Source organism: Papio anubis, chromosome 14, assembly GCF_008728515.1.
Source record: "Papio anubis isolate 15944 chromosome 14, Panubis1.0, whole genome shotgun sequence".
NCBI classification, from domain to species: Eukaryota; Metazoa; Chordata; class Mammalia; order Primates; family Cercopithecidae; genus Papio; species Papio anubis.
Genome location: NC_044989.1, coordinates 7,470,444 through 7,476,614, shown reverse-complemented (window position 1 = coordinate 7,476,614; position 6,171 = coordinate 7,470,444). Strand labels below are relative to the sequence as shown.

At 42.0% G+C, this 6,171-nt stretch overlaps 1 long non-coding RNA gene across 1 annotated transcript; it reads left to right on the top strand.

Annotated features, from left to right (window-relative positions):
• On the top strand, nt 1-4,319 carry LOC103876708. Its single transcript, XR_002516494.2, has 3 exons — nt 1-49; nt 1,429-1,511; nt 2,591-4,319. It is a non-coding gene; the product is annotated as an uncharacterized LOC103876708 (long non-coding RNA).
• Nucleotides 4,320-6,171: the final 1,852 nt, after the last annotated feature.

Genomic DNA, 6,171 nt, shown 5'->3' with positions numbered 1-6,171 from the left:
GGTTAAAGCGATTCTCCTGCCTCAGCCTCCCGAGTAGCTGGGATTACAGGTATGTGTCACCACACCTTGCTAATTTTGTATTTTTTGTAGAGACGGGGTTTCACCATGTTGGTCAGGTTGGTCTCGAACTCCTGACCTCAGGTGATCTGCCTGCCTCGGCCTCCCAAAGTGCTACTTTTTTTTTCTTTCTTTTTTTTTTTTTTTGCCATTCAAACTCTCCCATGTGTTTATATTTACCACTGGACCGAGTGATAAACATCCCCAATGCTGATCTAAGGGATTGGAGGTGCATTCACTTAGATGATGATGGCGATAGTCCCCTCTGGGCTTCCACGCACCGTTTGTAGAGGTTCTGGAGCTGCGGCACCCATCATCGATTGACACCAGCCTTAAGTTGAATGCAACTGTCCCAAATGGGAATTATACTAATGCCACTAGCCCAGGGAACACAGTGCTCCAAACTACCTAGAGAATCACACTGTTTAAAGTAAAAAAAAAAAAAAAAAAAAAAAGATGTCATGTTTATTAGGAATAGGGTTAGAGTTCTTCAGGGTTTTTTTTTTCCTCTCCATACCCCTTCTGAACACTAGAGATATGAACTTAAAACTAATCTTGGTGTTAGAATATGTATTTCACTTTAGCTTAGGAGCATTGGAATTATTCATTAATTTACCAAAAATTGATGTGAGTGCCTGCCACATTCCGGATGCCTGAGCTAAAGCAATAAACAAAACAGACAAAGCCTTTACACACACACACACACACACACACACACTCACACATACATCAGATGATGGGGTGTGGTGTGGCTGGGGTGAGTTGAAGCTATTTTAGAGAGAGGTCAGAGAGGGCCTCTCCGATAATTGATATTTGATCAGAGACCTACGGGAAGGCATGGGAGTAAGCTGTGGAATATTTAGAGGAGAAAGGGTAGGCCGGGAAGAATGATACAGGAATCTTAAGGCTCTGAAATAATTGCCTGGAAGAACCTCAGTTCATTACAGGTAAACTGGGACATCTAATGCTGTCCTGGTCACTATATAGGTGACAGCTGGTGAATCTTTGCCTAGATATATTCTGAAACTTTTTTTTTCTTTTGAGACAGAGTCTCACTATGTCTCTTAGGCTGGAGTGCAGTTGCACAATCTTGGCTCCCTGCAACCTCCACCTCCTGGGTTCAAGTGATTCTTCTGCCTCAGCCTCCCAAGCATCTGGGATTACAGGCACCTGCCACCATGCCCAGTAATTTTTGTATTTTTCATAAAGACAAGGTTTCACCATGTTGGCCAGGCTTTTCTCCAATCTGAAAGTATTAGACATAAGGAAATGGAACACGGGCTCAAAGATATCCCCATGATATCGACTTTAAGAAACTGATGCTCTTAGAAAATTTGGTTTCTCATCCTTTGCTTCCTTGTTTTGTTCTAGTTCTCAGAATCATGAGTGCTTGGAGAGCAGAACTGATCAATTCTCCTTTGAACCTTCCACTCTGCCTGCCCATATAGGGCCTGGTAGGTAGTAGCTAACTAGGTTTTCATTATTAAATTACATGTAATTTATGGAGGCCTTTTTTTTTTTTTTTTTTTTTTACTATTTTTGTCATTACTTTCTTATTACATGAGTAGTGAGCATTCATTTTAGAATAAGTGCAAAATTTAAATACAAATAAATATTTTAAAAACATCTCTTGCTTTATTCAAAAAACTGATGTTAACATTTAAAAAATATTAATATACTTGCAGAATATTTGTGTATGCTTAAGTTTCAATTATCAAAAATATTCTATGCTGAACATGCCATTTAGATATTTGTCTTACTTTTTTCACCAAACTTTTAAAAATGTATTTTCATGTGGATAAACGTTCTTCTACAATATCATTTTGAAGTCCACATGGTGTTGTACTACATGGTTGATCAGTTTTATTGAACTAGACCTCTGTTACTAAACATTCTGGGTTGTTTAAAGTTTTCTCTTATTTTAGCACTTTGGGAGGCTGAGGCGGGTGGATCATGAGGTCAAGAGATCAAAACCATTCTGGCCAGTATGCTGAAATCCTGCCCCTACTAAAAATACAAAAATTAGCTTGGCATGGTGGCACATGCCTATAGTCCCAGCAACTTGGGAGGATGAGGCAGGAGAATTGCTTGAACCTGGGAGGTAGAGGTTGCAGTGAGCTGAGATAGAGCCCCTGCACTCCGGCCTGGCAACAGAGCAAGAACCTATCTCAAAAAACAAAAAACAACAACAAAAAAGAAACAAATTTTTTTTGGTAAAAGAAGGTTTGTTGAGCATAATTTTACTTAAATTGAATAACCAACCACACATTTACCTTATGATATATTCCTAAAAGTAGAATTGATAGATTACAGGCCTTTGCCCTGTTGATATCCCTCCAGAAAAGTTGTATCCTTTTGTGAAGTTATTAATACAACGAACATTTATCTGTAGTATTATTTGGTTCTATGTTCCTATAGTGTACAATGAGGGGGCTCGATCATCAAGCGTTATCTATGGAATTTCTCACATTTACCAACAAAGGATCGTACAATATCAATACCTTACACATTTCTAATTAATATTGCCTTACAGAAACTCCACAAGACGTCAGAAAAACAGACCTATATCTAATTCTTTTTATATCAGTCATATTGATTACTACCATACTAATTATGAGATGAAGACTCTGAAATACTCAATTGTTTGCAGTGTCAGCATTGTGTCTAACTCTCTTACCTTCCAACAATGTGTGTGGCAGGGTGATTTACAGGATGCCTTTCAAAAATCTAGTCTTCAATCAAGCAGTAGGTTTCACATAAATTGATGCTTTACATCCTCATCCCCAAAGACGGAAAATTCCCCCCATAGCTCCTTGGACTCCCTTTGTTTCTCAGGATTCCTGCTGTTGCCTCCTTCTTGGTGTCTGCTTGGAGTTAGAAGGTGGACAATGTTTCATGGATCTTGACCGCTGTGTTCTGTGTTCTATGGAAATGCAGTCAGTGATCCAGCAGATGCTAATTCTAGTTAGAGGACACCATTGTGCTGGATGATTAGCATGAGTCCTCTTAGGGGAAACATTATATCTGGCTCAGATCACAGTGGAGCCTCTTTCAATCAAGACATCTAGAATATTTCTCAGAAACGCATCCTCCCTGGGCAGTGATGATTGGTGAGTAACTGAACTCTGCAAAGAGGAATCCTCAGAACAGTCACATTTAAAACCACTGGCTCTACAACCCTGGGAAGTAAGAGAAAGCTCCATCCTTGGCTGGTAGGCAGCCAGATCTCCCACAGGAATAAATGATAAAATCGAATCGCTGCTAGTATCTCCGAGAAGATACCCAAGTTACATCTTCGATGGTCACTGGATTATAAAGCCCCAAGTCTGCATTCAAAGGCTGTAAATAGGCCTTACCCTTCAGGCCTTCTGGCAAAGTTGGAAACGATGGGATAGAATGGGAACCAGTTAGGAAAGCAAAGGTTTGAACAGTTCTTAGCATTGGAAAGTTCCAAGGCAAACTATGGTAAGATCCCTAGCAATTTGGGGGCCTGGATTTCTGGTAGACAGCACGACATCTCACTCCATGTGATGCGCACTGTGGGTGGACAAACAGCTTTCTCCACAGCTGCTAAAGTGGGCAGACCTATTTTTCCCTGCCCCCCTTTTCCCTTCCCCTCTCCCATTCTCATCTATTTTTCTGCCAGCAGGTTTCCTTCAGCATTCAATCAAGGGCAATATGTCCTCAATCAACATTTTTCATTTTTTATGCAACACTGTCCTTTAAAGCTTTTTGCAGCTGGTTGGCAACTGAATTGCTGCCAATATCCTCTGAGAGCTTCCCCGTGGTGTGCACATCGCAGCCTTCCCAGAGCTCTCCAAGTGCCCTTGAGGCAGCTTGACGTGGAGTGTGTCTAAGTTACTCACAAGGTTATGTGGGCTCAAGGTGGACAACTTCCTGGGGCCCTTCCTGGTGGTGAGGAAAAACACAGGGAACATGGTACTTACTAGCATGTAGCTGACAAACGGAGAACACTTTGCACAGAAAAAGAGAAATCTAGTGTTTAATGTGGGGAATGGTAAGTCCATCAGTAAAATGACAAGGAAGCATTCTGATGGCAAAAAAGAGCTGGGCAGGGGTTCAAGGGTCCTCTGTGTTCTTGGCCCTGCACTAACTGGCTGTGTGGCCAAACTGAGTCAGCCTTGTAATTCTCAGGTCTTAAACAGTCAGTTAGCTTATTTTTATAATGAAATTTTAAAAATGGGATTATTAATCTGTTCTCATGCTGCTAATAAAGACATACCCAAGGTTGAGTAATGTATAAAGGAAGAGGTTTAATGGACTCACAGTTTCACATGGCTGGGGAGGCCTCACAATCCCGGCAGAAGGCAAAGGAAGAGCAAAGGCACATCTTACACGGTGGCAGGCAAGAGAGCGTGTGCAGGGCAACTGCCCTTTATAAAACCATCAGATCTCGTGAGACTTATTTACTATTGTGAGAACAGCCTAGGAAAGACCCACCCCCATGATTCAATTACCTCCCACTGGGTCCCTGCCTTAACATGTGGGAATTACAGGAGCTACAATTCAAGATGAGATTTGGGTAGGGACGCAGCCAAACCACATCACAGGACAATAATTGACTAATTATCTCCACTTGCATTTTCTACCCTAATATTCCAAAAGTCTCTTCCTCCTGCTTAGGAGTTGTGGTGAGAGTATAAAGATTCCAGGAAGCAGTTGCTGTCCAAGGTAACACTGTGTGGATCTCTGCAGTGTTTTGAGAGGACAGAGTCCTAACTAATGAGCTGTTTAGCTTAATGTGCTTCAGAAATGCTTCTTTGGGTACTTTAAATTTTAAGCTCTCTTAAAGTCCTCGTTTTCTACTCAACTTTTGAGCATGAGCCCCTCTGGGAAATCAATGCAGACATGAGCCAGCACCAATGCACCTGTGCATTTTATCTGTGAGATGATTAGTCTGCAGGAGGGACCATGAATCTCCCAACTATGCATTTCCTAAGCGAAGAGCTTTGGGTCCAGCAATCACCATGGAACTCAGCATGTTTTTCCTCACTGAAACCTGTGTGTGTTTGCATCATAGCCTGCCCATTAGGAGGAGGATGGACAGGACAGAGGGGAGGACTTGGCCACCATGGGGGCCTCAGACCCAGGCTAGGCCCTCAGGTATACATTTCCTAATTTTGTGTTTAATATGGTCAGGCTTCACATCCCCACTCAAATCTCATCTTGAATTATAATCCCTGTAATCCCCAACTGTCAAGGGAGAGATTAGGTGGAGGTAACTGAATCATGGGGGTGGTTTTCCTCATGCTGTTCTTGTCATAATGAGTGAGTTCTCACAAGATCTGATCATTTTATAAGTATTTGGTAGTTCCTTCTACATTCATTCTCCTTCCTGCTGCTTTTTGTAGAAGGTTCCTTGCTCTCCCTTTGCCTTCTGCCATGAATGTAAGTTTCCTGAGGCCTCCTCAGCCATGCTGAACTGTAAGTCAATTACACCTCTTTCTTTTATAAATTACCCAGTCTCAGGCAGTCCTTTATAGCAGTGTGTAAATGGACTAATGCAGTGTTCTTGGGAAAGTTGTAATTATTTTCTCTAGGCCTCACTAAACATTCGATAAATTAGAGTTAAAAATGTTTCTGTCTCAGAGACTTGTTGCAGAGGTTTAGTAAAATAATTTTTATCGTTACTAGGATGTTTCAGAGGTGTCTTACCCATCCTGTGGAAGAGAAGACCCTTAAAAATGAAAGACAAAAAAACTTAACCCTATTCTACTTAATCCATGTTTATTCCTGGCCCAGTATTTTACCATATTTGTACATAAGTGAAACTGATATGAGAGTGCTGGGAAGGGAAGAGTGTGGGTCCCTTTCAGTCATACAGAAATGGGGACAGGGAAGTGCTGGGTAGAGAAAAGGGGGTTCCTGGCTAGGGCTGCACCCCCACAGACCTAGGTGAGGACAGACACTTCCGCTTTTGCACCCAAATGTTGCATTTTCCAAGATCACCCTGGCCGATCCTATGACTGTAAGAACCTGAGACCCTAGCAGGCTGACACACAGGTAGCTAGACATTGAGAGGAGCAGATCAGTGGAAGAAGACACAAGTGGCTGAATGTTGAGAGGATGTCGAGGGGAGCACACTGGCGGAAG